Genomic DNA, 20,697 nt, shown 5'->3' on the forward strand with positions numbered 1-20,697 from the left:
TCTGTTCTTTAAACCCTGAACAAGGCAATGACAGCTAAGCAAACAGTCCATCTGATGTTTCCTTTTGAAGAAAGGTTAGCTTAACTTCCAGCTTTGCAAATAGCTTATCACATTTTCATCTCTAGGCATCTGTTGCTTCTCTAACTGTCCTGTACGCTAGAATAAAAACAAGCTCTTGTTCAGTAATCTTTCTTCCCCACCTGTCTGTGTTTCATGTTAATAATAATAATAATAATAATAACTTTATTTCTACCCCGCCTTTCTCCCCGAAGGGACTCAAGGCGGCTTACAACATATTAAAAACAATTTAAAAACAAATAAAAACATATTAACACATACTAAAAACAGCAGTCAGAGTAAAAATAGGTAAAAAGAGCATAGAGCAGCAGCAAGTCATAAAAGAATCAGGCCTGTAAAAAAAATATTAAAAGATGTTAAAAAGATGTTAAAAGGCCAAGAACTCAGAAGGCCTGTTTAAACAGAAGGGTCTTCAGGCCTTGCCGAAAGGTCTCAAGAGAGGGAGCCATTCTTAAGTCAAGGGGAAGGGAGTTCCATAGCGTTGGTGCCACTACTGAGAAGGCCCTATTTCTTGCAGCCGCCCCACGTACCTCCCTAGGCGGCGGCACTTGTAAAAAGGCCTTCTCTGATGACCTGAGAGGGCGAGCCGGATTGTACGGGAGCAGGCGATCTCTAAGATACCCTGGTCCAGAGCAGTATAGGGCTTTAAAGGTCAATACCAGCATCTTGAATTGGGCCCGGAAACGAATGGGCAGCCAGTGCAGCTGCTGGAGAAATGGACTGACAGGGTCGAACCGCCTACCTCCAGTAACCACACGGGCCGCCGCATTCTGCACTAGTTGCAGTTTCCGAACCGTCTTCAAGGGCAGCCCCACATAGAGTGCGTTACAGTAATCTAATCTCGATGTCACCGAGGCATGGATCACCGTGGCCAGGTCTGCACGATCCAAGTACGGCCGCAGCTGGCGCACCAGCCGAAGCTGAGCGAAGGCCCCCCTTGCCACAGCCGCCACCTGGGAATCCAGGAGCAGCTGCGAGTCCAGGTGGACCCCCAAGCTGCGGACCTGCTCCTTCAGAGGGAGTGCAACCCCATTCAGCGCAAGCCGATAGTCCAGCACCTGCATCGAGGATTTCCTAACCAGGAGAGCCTCTGTCTTATCCGGATTTAATTTCAGCTTGTTAGCCCCCATCCAGATCCTCACTGCCTCCAGACAGCGCTCCAGGTCCTCAACCGCCACCCTGGAGTCTGGAGGAAAGGAGAGATAGAGCTGGGTGTCATCAGCATATTGATGGCACCCCACTCCAAACCCCCGGATGACCTCTCCCAGCGGTTTCATGTAGATGTTAAATAGCATGGGGGACAGAATTGAGCCCTGTTATGTTAAATTGTTAATTGTTATGTTATGTTAATTGAGCCCTGATATGTTAAAAGCATATCAGGGCTGCTGTAAGAAAATAACTGACCCTAATGTCACAATGCTTTGCTACCTGCGTATGATTTGAATGCTGACATACTCGGTGTACAAATCAGTCACCGTGTATGTCAGCATTCAAATCTGACAATGTAAAAATAATTTACTTTGTTGGGGTGAGGTTACAATTCATTTTAATTCTTTTGCAAATTGCTAAAAAAATGGTTGGCAACCTTCAGTCTCGAAAAACTATGGTCTAAGCCTACAGCACCTGGTATTCCTAGGCAGTCTCCCATCCAAGTACTAACCAGGCCTGACCCTGCTTAGCTTCTGAGATCAGACAAGATCAGGCATGTGCAGGGTAGGCTCCAGTTTAACTTATAAGATACTTCTCAGGCAGTTAATTCTGAACTACAGACTGGTTTATGCCAGTTTTGCTTAGTGATTACGGCAGGGGTTCCCAAAGTCGTTATCGTGACACCTTAGGGGATGTTGCTGGTGGCTCCCCCTAACTGTTCTCCTTGGCGCTGCCATCTTGGAGCTCATGAGATTTGGGCACCGTCATCTTGGATCTCAAAAGATGTCACAAAATTTGGGCACAGCCATCTTGGATCTTATGAAATTTCATGAGATCAAAGATGGTGGCCACATCTGGCTGAGCTGGGAAGAAGAGGCTGCAGGGGTGCTGTGACCTAGTAAGTTTGGAAGCTCCTAGATTATGGGTTTAAGCATGTTTAAATAACCAACCAACTTTTAAATGAGTACTGCTCCCCCCAAAATTTTTAAAAATCTGGTTTATAACAATCCTTTTACCTGGGTGCCACCCATGCCTTCCCACCTGAAATTTATAGGTGATGGCATTAGGTGGTGACCTGTGTCGCAGGATTGGTGTGATAATGAAAGAGATGGAATAATAAAACGAAAATAAAATCCCTTTGATTTTCACCCACAAATAGTGACTTTCCTTCCTATGTTGCTAATACTGATAACAGTAGCCAGGAGAATAGCAAGCAGGAGGTGGGGGGGCAGTCTACCCTGGGTGACCCACCCTGAAGGGGTAATGGTGCAACAACTGAACCCTGCCAAGCAGAGGCCTGTGCCACATTTGGCAGCAGATTAGTCCTCCCCCAGTTTCCAAACAGCTGGAAATGGCATCCCCAGAAGCAGTTCAGCAGTGCACGTGATGATGCGATGACATCATTGCATCATCACCAGAGCACTTTCAGGCGCTGCATGTCACTCTGGGTAAGTACGGGGGTGTTGCACGGCACAAGGGAATGACACCCACTCTTGGTGGTACTCATGCTGGTGACACCACTGATAGTAGTTATTAGAAAGAAACAGAAAATAACAAGCCCCATCAAAATATGCTGTGATTTCCTGCTAACTTATAATGCATTCAGATGGAGTCTTTGGACCTTGATGAATCTTCTTCCCCCACTAGAATCTTCTCTCCCTCTGCGCCATGCTTCAAATCTGAACTCACCCTGTCTCTTCTCTATCTTCTTCTGTCTAGATTCTCACTTAGCCATTTTTTAAGAACACCCTGACTAGGTTTCTTGCCACCTAGCTATGTGTTTAATTCAGACTATATAAGTTAAAGTATGCAAATGAGCCATGGCAAACTTCCCCTTCCCTTCTCAGTGGAAGCATTTTTTCCCCCTTAAACAGTATCCATGGGCCTCTATCTCTGTTCTTCAAAAAAATAGATAGAAGGGATGTAATACAGCAGAAATAAACTATACCTTCTCAATTTTTTTCCTTCTTAGCACTCTGTCTCAGGGTCAAACTCTGTGTTGCAGAAAACATGCATGAAAACAAAATGAGAAAAAACTAGTCTATTCCAGGATTTTGTTTTTGGCAACAACTCCAATGCAAAAGACAGACATGCCAGGTCTTTTTATTTTTAAAAAAAATCTTATTTGCTTGCACTGTAATACTACTTAAAGCACAGCACGGGTCCCAGCAGCCCGGCCATCAAATCATCTCATCAGTAGCCAGCAGCTGCCTTGTGAGGGGGCAGATCCAGGGCAAACATTAGTGTTGCGCTACTGGCCCACAAGCTCCAAAGCCAATTAGAACTTGTGTTTTCTACCCACCCCACCTGTCCCAATATTCAGTCTGAAATTAGCTGGCTACTCATCAGGGACCAGGTAGGAATTTTTTGCTGCTAACCAAATTGGCAAGGGGCCAGCAGATTTTCTGCCTACTGCAGACTGTCAGGTGTTGTTGTTTGATTACGACTTTATTGTTTTACAGTGTGTCCCTACTGTCCGCAGATCTTGCATCTGCAGTTTTGAGGCCTCACAAACCCACTTCTGGTTTGCACGTCAAACTGGAAGTGACTGGGATTCATGTATCCACGGATTCCTGTATTGGGGGGGGGGGCTTCCATAATTAAAAATGGATCCCCCATAATGAAAAAAAGCCAAACTATACATATTGTACATTTTGCTGTGGTATTTGTAAGCCACTTTGGGCATTTGCTTTGTTGTAGGAAAAGCAGGATATTGAATGAATGAATGAATGAATGAATGAATGAATGAATGTTCAGATTAAATTGATCTTCTTTTACCCCAAATCTGGCTTCTTCAGCATGGTGGACTTCCTTTGAGGATGCTTGAAATATAAGAGTTGCTATATGCTTGCTTTGCTGTTCAGAGAATGAACCGGAATATTTTGTCTCTTGCCCTATAGCAGCCTGACTACAAGTTAACTCAAGTTTTAACAATCATAAGCAATAACAGGCTCTTTCCTCATTGGATCCACACATTGGTTTCCTTTTTTGTTCTTCGGCTAAATGTGATTGCTTGTCTTCAAGCTACCACATCCCGAGCACCATATCATATACAAAACGATAACTAGAGGTGCTCAGCAAATGGAATTTTCACCCTTCAGGGAATTTTGATAAATTAAAATTGGTTTCCAGTCTGAATTTGGTAGATAACCTGTCATGGAAGCTGTATTGGTTATATTATGTGCCAATTGTTAAGGACCAGGCCTGTTATTTTGCCGCTGACATTCATATGAATTGCTGTGAAAGTGCCCCATTGAATGAGGACGTCTGAGAGAGATTACTTTCCCACATAAGGATTAGTCATCTGATAGATTTGGAGACAGGACACTTTATTCTGGGCTGGACAAATTTATAAGAGAATGGAGAACTTTGGCCTGTGAGAGTCACACTGAAAATTTTTTTTTTTCCCTACAGAGATAACTTTGTTGCAGGAAAGCCAGAGTAACCTGTGAAAATTGGACAGGCAATTTTTTGTGATTGTGCTTGTTTAGAAGTCGCAGGATGCAGAACTGGATGGGAATCGAACTCTTTCTAGTGCAAGCACTGTCTCCTGTTCATGCAAGAAGAAGAGAGGTGCAATTTTGAACACATCCCCCTCCCATCTCCAGCTCCTTGTACCTTAAACCATCTCATTCTTGAACATCCTCCAACCATCAGGAACAGATTTGGGGTAGGGGCCTGGAAAGAGCAAGGGGAATTGCTGAACATTGTGCCCCCTCCTCTTCTTGCATGAGAGAGAGACCTCAACTCACACAAGAAAGGGTTTAGAACCAACCCCAATATATCTGGAGGCCTGGTTAACAGTGAAAAAAGCCCCTGAAATTCCTATTAGCTTTGTTGGTTTCAAACTTTAAAGCCTAAGTAGACTGACAGTCCAATCCTATCTAGCGTCCTATGTGGCAATGAAGCGGTACCAACATGATGCTCACTGTATTCCATGAGGGAGTTTGGGCATATTGAGGCCTTCTTGGGGAAAGGGAACATTTGTTCCTCCAGGGTAAGGCCCTGTTGCCACCATGGATCAACCTGGACCTGCGCCAGCAATGTTGCTGACTGGTGAAGGCAAATCAGGTGAAGGCCTGGGAAGAGAGTTAGGATTCAGTGGGCACCACGACTGCTGAACCTGCCCCCTTCCTGGGCTCAATCTGCCCTCCTACCTGCCCCTATAGCCTCCCTGTTCCACCCACTCCTGCCCCATTCCATCACCTCCTTGCCTCCATTCAAGCCCTGTGTAATTCTGCCAGCGTCAGCAGGTGTCTGCCGTCCGTCGTTGCGTAGACATGGCTGCTTGCCACTCATGCAGACCTGATAGTATTGCATTTGTGACAGCTGTAAACGATTGGACCATGGGGGTTATATAACAGATTACATTAAAAGCATATTTTGCTCCCACATTGTTTTTCGAACTTACATAGCAGTCACAGGGAAGGAGTCTATCAGGATTGGGACTGTAGCATGCAGCAAGGGACTATTTAACCCTTTCCCTTATTAGAATGATTAGAATTAGAAATATTAGAACTTGATCTTTTTTTGTTTTGTTTAACTGTTGTTGTGGAGTGCAACTATAGAGTGGTGCTCTTTCTGTGGTGGGGTTGTTAGGGGCTATAATGAAGAGCACCTGCGCTTCAACAGTTACCACTACATACCTATGGACATGTTAGTTTTACTCCTCAGAGTTGAATCATACAAATATAGCTCTAAAATAAAATTCATCTCTTCCAGGATGCATGAGTAGCAACTTCAGTAAATACTGAACTTCAATAAATATTGAACTTCAATACTGGTCATTAAATGCATAAAACCCATGGTTCCTGAACTTAAGGATGTGCTAATGTAGGGTGACTCAAGAGAATTATATTTATTTACTGACGAGTAAGCACTGAACAGGGTGTTTCCTAAAGGTGCTCCAGAAGATCAGAGAAAAAAAGGAGGATAACAAATATATTACACTGTAACAAACATTATATTGGGAGTTTCATGAGATTTTACTGAATTAGAGGGGGGAAAAGGAAAATGCTTGTCCATGAAAGTTGAAAGCAAAGATAATACCCATTTAAGTATAAAACTGTACTTGAAATTTATGCTGATGCCATCAAATTATTCTTTCCCTAAATAACGAAAGTAGCTGAAGGCCTTCCACAGGTCATACAAGTGGAACTGTGAAGATGGAAAAAAACGGGGGAAAAGGATGCTAATGATTCCCAGACTATATATTATAGTAAAGGTTAAATCTTTGGCTTATGAAGGTTCAAATGGACACAGAGATCTCACTGAATATGGTCAGCATAATATTGTGATGGAAAAGAAATTCTATCACATCGAAAACTGTGCAAAACCCTTAGGAGAAATTCTATCCATGTTCCTGGACCAGAATCATAGGTTTCACCCAAATGGTACTAGGTTATTTGTGTCCTGGACAATTGTGTGTGGTCCAATGCATCTTGGTCATTGGAGTCCCTGATATCCATCTTTTTTTTTCTTTTTTTTTCTCCTGGTCATTTTCATTCCACTACAATTGGGCAACAAACAGACTATAACTGGGCAACAAACCCATGTTATATATCCTAAGTCTATCACTGCCCTAACCTTAACCCAGTGATTCCTAAACTCTCCCGGAGTTTGGGAACTGATATAAGCCATTGCAGGGGATGGGCAAAGGCAGCGATATGTTCACCATGATCATGCCTCTGCCAGGGATAAAAGGGGTGTGGGGAGCCCACAGACCCTTCTGCCATTCACCCCATGCCTCAGAACAACTAAAAATAGCAATCTTGACTCACTTTGAGTTTGCGATTGCGAATGGCAGGTGGGTCCATGGGCTCACTGCAACCTCTGGAACCCAGCACTGCTAATGGTAAGTTTTTAAAAAACCCTTTTATCCCTGGCAGTGGTGCGATCTTGGAGGTCGTGTTGCTGCCTTCCCCATCGCCCTGCCTCTTAAGGGGCAGAGACAGGGCTTCCCCAGCTGGCGCAACCTCTGCTTTAACCCTACTTAAACATAAAAAGTACATCTAAAGGTCCAGGATGCAAAAAGAATGGATGGACATGTCCAATACCGAGTGGGTGTTGACTGGGACACAATTGTTCAGGACACAATGCCCCTGCCTGCCCCATCAGATTTTCTCTGGCTTGCCTGTTCTGCACACCCGATATTTGCACATTCTCACTTCCGTTAGAAACCCTGACAGTTTTTGCATGGGACAAATTTTACTCTCAAACATTTTGTGTGATAGGCTTAAGTGCCTCTTCTGTACTCCCCTCTCCTTTAACCATAAACAGTAGGAATCAAGTTCCCACCTGCACATTTGCTCGCCTTCGCGTTGCATCAAGGACTTTATAGACTTCAGGCTTGCATAAAGACTTCATTTGCCCACAAAAAGCAATCGGAAAGCTTGCAAATGAATATGCAGATGTGACAAATGCAGTGTAGATCTTGGCAGCCAAATCTGCAGCAATTTCCCATTAACAGTACTCCTAATGTTGGTTGAGATTACATTTGGGATAGAAGTTGGTGGCTGGGAAACATATCAGAAAAGGAAATGGGAGAGGTACCATACTATTAGTGGGTATAACCTTGCATTGGAGAAAGTGGGCTGCGGCTCACAAACGCAATAATAAATGTTTTCGTCTTTAAGGTGCTACAGGACTCTTTGTTGCTTTTGCAGACGTACCAAACCCTTTTGTCTACTTCCCTGCCAGCGTACTGTGTTGACAGGCAGTGTCACATTGCACATCAATGGAATTCGCCACAATGAAAATAATAACTTGTAATGAATGTACACAGTAGCTCAGTTTTGTTGTGGAGGTTTTCATTCGCTTCACAGAGGTTTACTTTTTTGAGAGTGAAATGTTGCTGAAAAAACTCAGTCCCACCATGACTAACGTGCTTCCCGTTCAGAGTCAATAATCACATCATCTCACAAATCACAACTATCCTATTAGGAAAAAAGAGAGCTTATCTTAGCGTGTGACAGATGAGTCCGTATAGAAAGCTCTGTGACAGCTGCCGGATGAGCCAGTAATTGTGCTGCTGCAGGGAGAGGGCCTATCATAAACATGCTTATAGGGTGTGCACAATATGTCCCAGCCTCAAATGGATCAGGGCAGCTAGAGCAAGTGGTCACACTCTGGAGAGCAGCTGTCGGCTGGAGGAGTGGACCCCAGGGGCAAACATCATCCCTTCCCCTTCCCTTGCTTCAAGAGAGCTGAAGAGCTAAAACCACCTGATGGAGGCTGTCCTGCACCAAGCCCACTCTCAGGGGCTCGGCAAGCTCCTTGACAAGCCCAAACAGGGCAGAAGCCTTCCAAGCCAGAGGGGCCTGGGGAACACCCTGGCCTGGCCTGTGGCAGTGGGGTAAGGCAGCCTGGACCTGAAACCAACCCAGGGACAGCCCAGCCTCCCCCTTGTCCTTACCTGGGTGGGGGGGGGACACTGCAGCAGCTGGGACCATAACACTGCAAGACCATTGCTGGCCAGAGCGTGGGAATAGGCAGGGGAGCAAAGCAAGGTGTGCATGTCATGCCTATCCCTCTTAGACACCCTACTACCCGTGGAGGGAGGGGCCGAGTCCCCCATGGAGATTACAGCCTACTTTGTCTACCAAGTGGTCCCTATCACCAAAGTTCCCCTTTGAGAAAGCAGAGAGGTATAGCCTCATGCTTTCTGGCTTGGCCTATCGCTGCTCATGCCTCTGGCTTGGCCTATCGCTGAGCAGGGCTTATATTGCTGGATGGATGGGCTGTAATTGGTTGTAAGATGTTGAGAGGTGTTGTGCTTGATTTCCTGTTGTTCTCTGTGGAGTTCCTCTGCTCTGTACCAGGGCTGCCATTGGCGTAGCAATTTCCAAGCATTGGGGACTTGTCCGTTATGTGAAGGAGGGTTAGGAACTGTCGTCTGCTGACTCCTCCATATCCCTCCCATTTCCTGCCCAGCAATTTTCAACCGTTTTCATCCCACAGTACATGGAGAAAGAGCTAAAATTGTCAAGTTACACTATGCATTTTTTTTTTTAACAATTGACAAGGCACACCAAGCTGCCAGCTGGGGGTTCAGATCCCCCAAGGGCCCTAATAATATATGACCCTCCCCCAAACTCCAGCAGCACACCAATGTGCTGCAGCCCCTGGATTGGTTTTGGGTCCATGCTACAGCTCTTGGACCCTAAAGGCATAAAAACCCCAGAAAATCATTGCTCTAGTGCAGTGATTTTTCAACCCTTTTCATCTCGCTGCACACTGGCAAGGCACTGAAATGGTCAAGGCACACCATTTGACAATTGACAAGGCACACTGTGATGTCAGTGCGGACTCACATCCCCGAATGGTCCTATTAATAAATGATCCTCTCCCAAATTCCCATGGCACACCTGGGCACCATTCATGGCACACCGGTGTGCCACAGCACAGTGGTTGAAATTGGCTGCCTAGTGCAACATCTGGGGCCAGTGTATCCATAAAAACCAACTTAAGCAGACACCCCAGGCAGCAGAATGTTGGATGTCACCTGTCTCTGACTGCACTGCCCTTCTTCCTCCTTTCATTCCATGGGTTGGAGAAGGAAGAGAGGCACATAGAGAAAGCGGAAATGTGAAGGGTAGGAGAGTGCTGAGCTGGAACATTAGAGAGTGCGGGGAGCAGAGGCAGGCACATCATCAGGTAAGGGGGGCAGCGTGCACACCATTCTGCATCAGACAGTCTTTGGCCGGCCCTGGCGACTCCTGTGCCCCAAAATGAAAAGTGTAACTTATTTGGTTTAAAACAGCATTTCCTAACCAGCGGTACTTGAGGTGGTGTCCACTGGAACCCCCAGACCCCCACTGCCTGGAAGAGAGACCAGTAATGCAATCCAGCAAGCAGCAGTAGGAGGTTCGGCTCAGCAGACAGAGCTCCAGTGTGAGCTTCTTGCACGCTTTTAAAAAGCCCTCCATCTGGTGCCTCTTACTGGTGTTGTCATATTGCATCTGGCCTCCCAATCTGGAAGAAACTGGCAGTCACATCATCCTCAGTTACTTCCAGGGATACTTCCAATAGTTGGACCATGCAGAGTGGTACAATGGGGGATAAATACTGAGAAGCACTGGTTTAAAACATCTTCTTTTCCCCCCAATTGGTAATCATGCACTGAAATCTCAATCTTATACTTATGTTTTCTAATCTGTTACTATGGTGATATTAACATACACACAAGGTGGTAGTTGTGTTGCATGCAATCAAGCTGGATAAAAATGTTGATTAAAATGGATCACAAAATCTCTTCACAAGAAATAATGGAAAAGTAAACATGAAAGATAATTAAGTAGGGTTTGAGTCTTTCGTTCTTTTTTGTGATCAGCTTGATCATATAATTGTTCTTTTAAATGTCTTGCCTTGAGATTTTATTGTGTTTGCATTACACATGTTGGTCCAAGTCCATCATTCTCTTTAAGAAAAAAAAAATACATTTCATAATGTAACTAATGAATGATGCAGTCCTCAGGCTTGCTTGCTGTTTCAGGAAATAAATGAAGGAATAAGAGAAGCTTAACAGCTCATCTGTAATTCAGGTTGAAATGACATTTTTGTTAGATGACTGCATAATAAATATTACCTGTTGACTCAGATAGGATGTATATATGGCTGGTGTTGACATAATTTTATGTAGCTTTCCACAGATTGCAAAATTGTCTATCCTTGCTTCACCACCTTGGGAGGTTGACATCTCTGACAGGTGACTCCAGGTAGGAACAAGTGCAGTATCAGATAACATAGCAAAGGGCATATACTCTCTTGTCAGCTAGAATTTATTAAAAAAAAAATCTGGCACACACAGCAACATGTTTAGAATATGTTAGGATAAGGGTAATTACTGAGCGAGAATTCCCGCAGTTTAGGTTTCTTTGTGACTTTGTATATGATAGATGAGTCAACAACAGTGTGTTAGTACTCCTGTGGCAAAAACTTAGGATAGAATGGGAGTAGAATCAAAATATGTTATACTGATGGTTCTCAAACATTTTAGCACCGAAACCCACTTTTTACAATGAAAATCTGTCAGGACCCGCTGGAAGTGACGTCATTAACCTGGAATTGATGTCATGGTTGGAAGCGACATCATCAATTTAGGCTTCAAACCTATGCTGCGATCAGTCAGAGGTTCCATTAAAGGTCCCATTAAAGGTCCCAGTACAAGTGTATAGTTATTTTGCATAACTTGGAATTCAAACATGCCAGCTTGGAAGTCAATGCAGGACGTAGACTGGGATCCTTCTCCAACCTCACAGTTCTTCCCCATTTTCAGCTCCCCGTCTTCTCACCTATTCAGGGCAACCCACCCTGCCTCTCACCCACTGGGAGTCCGCCCTGCCCAACAGCTCTGTGCCCTGTGTTTTCAGCTACCTGTTTTCAAAGGTGGCTGAGCTAGGTACTACGTGACCCACCTGAAATTGGCTTGCAACCCATAGTTTGAGAAATGCTGTGTTACACACTAACTTAAGACACATTTGTGCAATGAAATATGAGTTAACGTCCCTCTGGATGGTCTTTACTTTCCATCTTCCTCCCCAGCTTCACTGTCTCATTCTTTCTCTTTCCTCAGTGGCAGCTCTGCCATTCAGGATTCCCTGCCGTCAACAGGTGAAGTCATACCTACTTTGACAAGCATGCTGAAAGTGGTTTGAACACACAATTACTACATTCTGGGGCACTTGTTTTTAGAGCAGAAAGTACGTGTGCAGACCATTTTCATCCATGGACATGACTTTTCCAAATGGGATAAAGTGATACCCTTAAAAAGTTGTGGCTCTCAATACATCCATATCTGGGTGTGGGCGTGTGTGAACTGCATCCGATAACACCACGGGAGCTACCAAAGTGGGCAGCTGGCCTGGGAGCAAAGCAATGCACAGCTGATATGGGACACCAACCCTGTTGTTGTAAAAGGGTGGGGTGGGAGTGAGACCAAAAAGGGTAGAGCCATAGGGTTGACACCACTGGGACACTGGGTGACACCAATTTCAATGATGCCACTGGTCGCTCTCTTAGATTTATCAGGTGGAGAGCAATTGATCCTGTTTAGTCCAACACCATGTCTTTTCCTTGACTGTTTGCTGGTATCAGTATTGTGTATTTTCCTGATAGTGAACCCTTTGGGGTCACAATCTTTTCATTCATTTTGCTATGTTAACTGCTTTGAAAAACATGTTTTGTTGAAAAGCAGCATCTAACTATCCTGGTATCTACCAATACCAGCACAGCCATGTCTAGCTCTTGTAAGTGAATTGTAAGTGCTGGCCATTGACCCAGCAGCCCTGATGTCACGAAGGGCTTGGCAAGCCTTGGGACATCTAATTAACTGCTTATTGGCAACTGAGAACCCTTTAATTATGAAATCCAAGGTCCATGAGCAACCTCTGTCACGTTAAATGGCAAAAGAATTGCCTGCATGTCTTGGGCTTGTTGGTGCAAACTGGTTGAGTGGCTTCAAAGCCTTTCAAGGGATAAATTGAAAGCACCTCATGAAAAGCGATAAACGTACTGTATTAGCCCAATATTTCGAGGGAGAAATAGCCATATGTCAAAGAATTCTTTACTTTTCCAATTTTATCACTTTTACCTACTTTACAGGTCCTGTATGAAATATCTTGAATTTTCAAGTGAAATATTGGATAGTCGTGTCCATTCACTTTGTACACTTTTGTTTTGAGTTATGAAGTTTTGATGTCCCCCCCCCCCCCCAGGACTGTTCTAAAACTCTCAATAAAGTATGAAAATGGCAGCAAAGTGAACATTTTCTTTCCAGAGAGTGGAAGCCATAAACAAACATTATATTGTAAAGAAATACTTCCAATACTATCCTTTTTCTGTTTGACCAGTAAAAATACTACGTTGAGGGTGGTTTGCCTTCTTTCTTTCCACATTTCTTCAATGTTTAGTGTAGGTGTTTCTTATGATCAGAACTATGATTCCGGTGAATATCCTGAAAACGGAGCGTTCAGAAGAATAATCAAGTGACGGCGGTAGATACCCTGAATGTCCTTAGAGAGAATTCCTTTGAGATAATCCCGTTTGCTAAAGCATATGTTCTGCAAACCGAGCCCACTGCCTCAGGGAGCACTGCTTATAATCCAAGTCTGTCAGCAGTTCGCTAACATGCTGGTAAGAATACCAATAAGTATAGAGGGGAGCCAAAGTCCTCACTCTCTTCTAACGCTGCATCTTCCGTTCCATTCATTATACCACAATGTGTTCTTCAGAGCCTGCCTTTTGACAAAACAAGCATTCGTGTGGCAATGTGATGGATGACAGCTTATGAATTCAATGCATTTGGGACCCCACGGACCACTGTAAGAATATTTCTCTGTGCCACATGTTTCCTTCTCCTGTTTCAATAAGGGAGTGAGATGTTTCAGCATTCGCTGGTTATGCAGGCAGATGAATGTTCTTTGTTATGTTCTTTGAATGTTCTGCCATGTCCCACTTATTGGAGGCAAGTACAGTCCACCCTCAGTGTCCATGGGGATCCAATCCCAGACCCACTGCAGATACTGAAACCCGTGGATAATGGAATCTGCAGGTAAGGCCTCAAGGACTCTCAGACGTGACCAGAACCACTTTCCGGTTACGTCCAATAGATGTTTTGAGGCCTGAGGAGGCCATGCGCAGAACCTGGAAGTGCCTTTCAGTGGCACTGAAGCATTCAGAGGCTTTACATGGTTTCTTCATGCTTCAGAACACCTCCTGAATGGGAGTGGAAGACTGGTTGCATTTGGGAGTATAGCGAGGCCCTCCTGATGTGGGTTGGAACCCGCAGTGGGTCAAATCCGCGGGTCCTGAACCCATGAATAATGAGGGTGGACCCATGTAAACATTGCTCCAGAACATTCTCATTCCCTGGTAAGAAGAATGTATGCTTTCTCTCTCTCTCTCTCTCTCACACACACACATGCACAGTGTAACACAGAAAGGTTTTATTATTTGAAACCAGAAGTCTGTCAAGTTTTGTGTCCCAACTCTGAAATGATTCGTGTGATTACGGAGATGAATATGGTTCATTCAGTTGGAGCTGTGTGGTTGCTTGCTTAGCAGTGTGACGCAGCTCTTAGAGATGTGTCTAGCAGAAGTGCACACACCTTGATCACCTTCGCCGATATCCACAAAAATCCAATTTCCCTTGTTGAATCCAATTATAGTGTTGACCATCATTCCTAACTGTGAGTTTGACAGATTCACCGTGTACTGTTGGAGATATTTTCTTTTGTTTGCTTCAATGCTTGCTGTGTTAATTTAATTGGGTGACCTCTAGTCATAGATTTATTCCATATTTGAATTTCTCTAAATGTTTTGTGATACAATGTACTGCTGTATTTCTCTTGAGTCACTCTTCAAAGCAACATAACTCATATTTTAGTTGTTTCTTCTAAGTGGGGATTCTTCTAAACCAGCAATTTTCAACCTTTTTCATCTCACTGAGAAGGTACTCAAATTGTCAAGGCACACCTTCAGTTTTTTTTACAATTGACAAGGCACACCTCACTGCTGGCATGGGGTTCACATCCCCCAGTGACCCTATTAATAAATGATCCTCCCTCATTCTCTCGTAGTGCACTGCAGACCATTCACGGCACACCAGTGTGCTGTAGAACAATGCTTGAAAATTGCTGGATTAAGGCTTTTTTTTGTAAAGTCTGTGATGAAGTTGAATACAAACAGGTACCGTATATCGATTAGCCTGGTTTCATTTTAAGTCATTTCACTTAAAGTGGCAGTTTCCAAGAATCTATTGACAATAGGGGCAGCCGAATTCTAAACTTCCCCAGCATCCAGGGATGCAGTGGCACTGAAATGGTGACTACTGCATCCAGAGAAACACCACCAGGTCTCCTTGAAACAAATGTTCCCTTACCCTGTGTAGCAGCCATGTGGCCACAATGGGTCTTCCTTGATCTATGCCTACTATTGAGCGGACGCAGATTTGAGGAGACTCGTATTGGGTTTCCTGGCCCGGGAGGGCGGTTAGGATATGGTGACAGAGCCTGCCACCAACTCTACCGCCCCCCCGGGCCTGCTTCTCCCCTCTTCCCACCCAGTTCTGCCCCCCCACCTCAAAACACCCTGCCACAGGTGGCAGTAAAACTTACTGCTGGGAGCCTTTGCTGTATATCCTTCAGCACTGCAGCACTGCCCAACTGTGGAATGTGGAGTCACAAAAATAATTAAACTCTATTATTATCTTTTAAAATAAATACAGGTGGAACCGCTTTATCAGTGAATTTGGCATCCACGGGTTTGCCCCATTGCGAATGCCAGACCCCAGGATTGCCCCCTCCTGCAGACCTCCCAGACACGGCCGGAACCTTGTTTTGGTCATGTCCAGAGCTGTTCTGAGCCTCGGAGGGGGCACATGCTAGTGTACGTGACCTCTCCCGAGTTGACAAAGCCACCTGGAGTGGTTTTGGATGACTTCTGGTTTTACCAGGGCCCAGAAAACCTCACAGATGCAACCAGAACAGGTTTTTACCAGAAGTTGTCCGAAAACTGCTCTAGGGGCCATTCTGAGTCTCAAAGCAGCCATGTGAAGTGGTGCCTGGCCTTTCCGAGGCTCAGAACAGCTCTGGACATGACCAAAGCAAGGCTCCAGTTGCATTCGGAGGAAAGATGGGCTCCCAAAAGTGCAGATTTAGTTATCCATGGTTTTCAGTATCCATGGGGGGGGGGGAACAGAAACCCCACCGATTTCAAGAGGCTCTACCTATAAATAAAATGGCTCTGATTCTAATATAAGAATGGTGTAGTTTAACTTCTGTTTTGCAATCCTTCCACTGCTAGATGTAATTTGCACCCCATAGAGACTTCTGGAAGAAACAGGGCACAGTAACCTTCAAAGCTCCCCATAGCTATTCATTCAATGTGCAGGGAAAACATCTCCCATTTGTGAAGTGTATCATTCCTGAAATGTAGTAAGTATGGCATAAGCTCATTCGTTCATGTGTTGCTATACTGTGTGTGCTCTGGGGGGGGGGGGATCTGCCTTAAATTACTGTCAGACAGCTTGCTTTCGGGGACACTGTCAGCTTGTGAGTCACACTTCAACTTAAAATAATACAAAAGCATTAAATAATGCATATGTTGCCCCTTCCTCAAAGCAGTTCCAGGCTGCTTTCAGTGTATTATCTACCATAAGACAGTGTTTTAAAGTAATGAATAAATCAGGGGGATACACAGGTTACAACCCTGAATTAGAATTTGAGCATGGTGGAAAGATCTAGACCAGTTTTTCTCAAACTGTGGGTCGGGACCCACTGGGTGGGTCATGAGCCAATTTCAGGTGGGTCCCCATTCATTTCAATATTTTATTTTTAATATATTAGACTGGTATGTGACTGCATTTGGGGAAATGTTACAGACCTGTACTTTTAACAAGCTACTATGTATATACTTTTAACAATCATAGTCAATGGGATTTGATCCTGGGTAGGACTGCAGCCTAGGATTGTTAAAAATTTTCCTGCTTGATGATGTCACTTCCAATCATGACATCACTTCTGGAGGGTCCTGACAGATCCTCATTCTAAAAAGTGGGCCCCAGTGCTAAATGAGTGAGAACCACTGATCTAGACCAGGGGTGCCCAAACCCTAGCCCAGGGGCCACTCGCAGCCCTTGGGGGCTCCCAGTCTCCAATGAACCTCTGGCCCTCCAAAGACTTGTGGTAGCCTGTACTGTCCCAACACAACTGCTTTCAGTGTGAGGACGACTGTTCGACCTCTCACCTGAATTGTGGGATGAGGACTCCCTCCACTACTTGCTGTTTCACGTCTGTGAGGCAGTGGTGGCAGTGAAGGAAAGGCTGGCCTTGCTTTGTGCCAGGCCTTTTATAGGGCTTGAGCCACTGCAAGACCTTCATTCGTTCATACAAGTTCCATCTCAAATATATTCACTTATGTAAATTTATTCAAATTTTAAATGTAAATTAATTCTTTCCCCCCCCGGCCCCCAACACAGTGTCAGAGAGATGATGTGGCCCTCCTACCAAAATGTTTAGACACCCCTGATCTAGACAGTAGGAAGATCCTAAGACTGGGTGACAGCATTATGTCATTGGGGCTTGGGCATTGTAATAGGCTGTGTAAACAGCGGGACCAATCTAGTACAGTCCTTAAAAGAGACACGTTGATTCCCCACAGCACTACAGCCTTCCTTCCCCATCATCGTTCTTAATTAGCATGACCTCTCCAGAATCACATCACCCTTTTCAGAGAGAAGTCCCGCAGAGCTCCCAAAGATCCCAGGCAGGAGCCAAAATGAAGTTAGAATCAACTGTGCATGTGTAGGGGAAAAAGAGGACATTTATTATAACATTGGACCAGTGATTTTTCCCTGCATTACAATCTCTGCACATGAACTGGAGGTTGTCCATGACTTTGTGTACCTTGGCTCAACGATCTCCGACACTCCTTCTCTTGATACCGAGCTAAACACACACATCAGTAAAGCAGCTACCACATTTTCCAGACTCACAAAGAGAGTCTGGTCCAACAAGAAGCTGACGGAACATACCAAGATCCAGGTCTACAGAGCTTGCATCCTGAGTACACTTCTGTACTGCAGCGAGTCATGGACTCTTCGCTCACAACAGGAGAGGAAACTGAACGCTTTCCACATGCACTGCCTCCGACGCATTCTCGGCATCACCTGGCAGGACAAAGTTCCAAACAACACAGTCCTGGAACTTGCTGGAATCCCTAGCATGTATGCACTGCTGAAACAGAGACGCCTGCGTTGGCTCGGTCATGTCGTGAGAATGGATGATGGCCGGATCCCAAAGGATCTCCTCTATGGAGAACTCATGCAAGGAAAGCGCCCTACAGGTAGACCACAGCTGTGATACAAGGACATCTGCAAGAGGGATCTGAAGGCCTTAGGAGTGGACATCAACAAGTGGGAAACTCTGGCCACTGAGCGGCCCGCTTGGAGGCAGGCTGTGCAGCATGGCCTTTCCCAGTTTGAAGAGACACTTGGCCAACAGTCTGAGGCAAAGAGGCAAAGAAGGAAGGCCCATAGCCAGGGAGACAGACCAGGGACAGACTGCACTTGCTCCCAGTGTGGAAGGGAATGTCACTCCCGAATTGGCCTTTTCAGCCACACTAGATGCTGTTCCAGAACCACCTCTCAGAGCGCGATACCATAGTCTTTCGAGACTGAAGGTTGCCAACATGGGTGCCATGGCACATTGGTGTGCCACATATGTTCCCCAGGTGTGTCGTGGGAATTTGGGGAAGTTGCTGTGGGAGTTGGAGGAAGGATAATATATTAGTAGGGGCCATTGGAGGATGTAAGCCCCCCACCAGCAGCATGGTGTGCCTTGTCAATGGCGAAAAAACTGATGGCTTCCTTGATAATTTTAGCACCTTGTCGGTGAGCTTGGTGATGAAAAAGGTTGAAAATTGCTGCATTGGGCAAACACTTTGCAGAACCCTGGAGCGTATTATTGAGAGACTCTTTTTAACATGAGTTCCATGGTTCCATGTTTTCATTGTTCATTTCTCACATGGCCTGTTGCTTTTCCTCTGGTGATCCAACCTCATGCTAATCCCCCCCCCCCCAAACACACACTTGTAGTAGTTGTGGTACTATAGTGCATGATTAACAAGTCAAGTCCATCTCAAGTAAATTTTCTGTAATGTATTATATATAATATCCTTGGAGTACAAAGCAAGATTTCTTTTTAAATAATCAGAACAGTTTCTTACGTTACCCTTCTCTGTTTTTTTCTTTAGGCTGCTTTTTCATCTTAATGCCTCCAGCCTTCTTAATTTTGCATGGCTGCTGAATATCTTTAAGATTAGAGGATAACAGGCTTGAATTAAAAAAAAAAATGATGCCTGGAATGGAGAAATGAGCAGCACACACATAAGTCTTGCTTCTTAATTTTTATTTTCATCATGTTATTGCACTCCTTTCTGTTATTATAAAACTTATCACTCTAAGGGTGCAATCCTAACCTCTTATGTCAGTGCTTTCCAGCTGAAAGTGCTTTCCATGCCAGTGCTTTCCATGCCAGTGCTGAAAAGTGCTGACATAAGGGGTTAGGATTGCATCCTAAAACTGTAGTTCACAACTTCCTGTCCCCTAAGACAGGGTTGGGACCCTTTGGTGGACCCATAGATGACAGTGCCCATCACTTCTGGGTTTTCCCCATCGCCATTGCCGCCACCGACTACAGAGAGGTAAGAAGCTTCCCCACCTCCAAGTAAACATATATGTGACCTAGGGCACAATCCTAACCCCTTATGTCAGCACTTTCCCACACTGGCATAGCGGTGCCAATGGGACGTGTGCTGCATCCTGCAGTTGGGTGTCACTCATGGAGGCCTCCTCAAAGGAAGGGAATGTTTGTTCCCTTACCTCAGAGATGCATTGCCCTTATGTCGGTGCTGGAAAGCACCAACATAAGGGGTTAGGATTGCGCCCCTAGAGGGATATTTTTCCGTACCTGAATGACTGTCTCCTCCACATCAATCTGCTTGTACTTTGTTTTCATCCTTGAAGACCTTGCTTTGTACCCTATACTAACTGAGGTATAGTTGGTTGGAATGTGGGATAAGGCCTTCTCCGTGACAGCCTCTGTGAAGGAAAGGCACAATGTCCAGGGTAAGTTTGTAAACCACTGGCGTAGACTATAATTTAGTTGATTATATTTGTTGTTCTGATTTCAACATAGAAAATTATTTCACAAGGCTTTATGAAAAGTACAAGAACAATATGCCCAGGTGCACCATACACCATACATGTATCACAGCATATCAACATTTAATGACATCACCCCACTGTATACTACCTCGTTTTTTCCTGAGAGAGGTTCTGTGTTGTGTTTCCAAAACCTGTTGGATCTCTACCCCTCAGGCTGCTGTGAGAGTCACAGATCTCCTGTTAGGGAAAAATTGTATCTGAACCTTGCAAGTAGAAAGGACATGTTCTTAATGTTTAATATGGTGACAGCATGAAGGGAGCACCATGATACATATCTGGAGGTAGACATCCTTAACCAGGCCATCTGTCATTTTCAAGTTTCTACCCTTCCCCGCAAGTGCTGGATAAGAGGCTGATTCGACCTGAAAAAGTGAGGAATAGAATCCCTGATAAAATATTAGGTTTTTTAGCTTACTTGTTTCACATCACTTATCAACTTATCATATATATATATATATATATATATATATATATATATAACAATGGATATGTCATATCTGGTGTGCAGAGGTGCTTAACAGTGGGGTCGCTCACTAGGTGTAGGGGGTATGGGCTGCACCAGGTGACACACACGGAGGTGTGTGTGTGACACCACTACTGGTTAAAATTTTTAAAATCTTGGTATTTTCAAATATTACCATCATGTTATATATCATTTGATGCATAATCTCATGCAGAATGCAATGAAGCAAACTGTGTTGAAATATCTCTATTCTATCAAATGTTATAGCCAAAAAACCAGTGGG

At 44.6% G+C, this 20,697-nt stretch overlaps 1 protein-coding gene and 1 pseudogene across 3 annotated transcripts in view; one reads left to right on the forward strand and one right to left on the reverse strand.

Moving 5' to 3' along the window:
* The window catches only part of IMMP2L (inner mitochondrial membrane peptidase subunit 2), a 539,096-nt gene that overhangs the window by 487,336 nt on the left and 31,063 nt on the right, over positions 1-20,697 (forward strand). The window lies entirely within an intron of this gene.
* Positions 1,690-1,804, reverse strand: LOC136658077 (5S ribosomal RNA; annotated as a pseudogene).

The sequence above is a fragment of the Tiliqua scincoides genome, chromosome 7 (assembly GCF_035046505.1).
Source record: "Tiliqua scincoides isolate rTilSci1 chromosome 7, rTilSci1.hap2, whole genome shotgun sequence".
In the NCBI taxonomy this organism is placed as follows: domain Eukaryota; kingdom Metazoa; phylum Chordata; class Lepidosauria; order Squamata; family Scincidae; genus Tiliqua; species Tiliqua scincoides.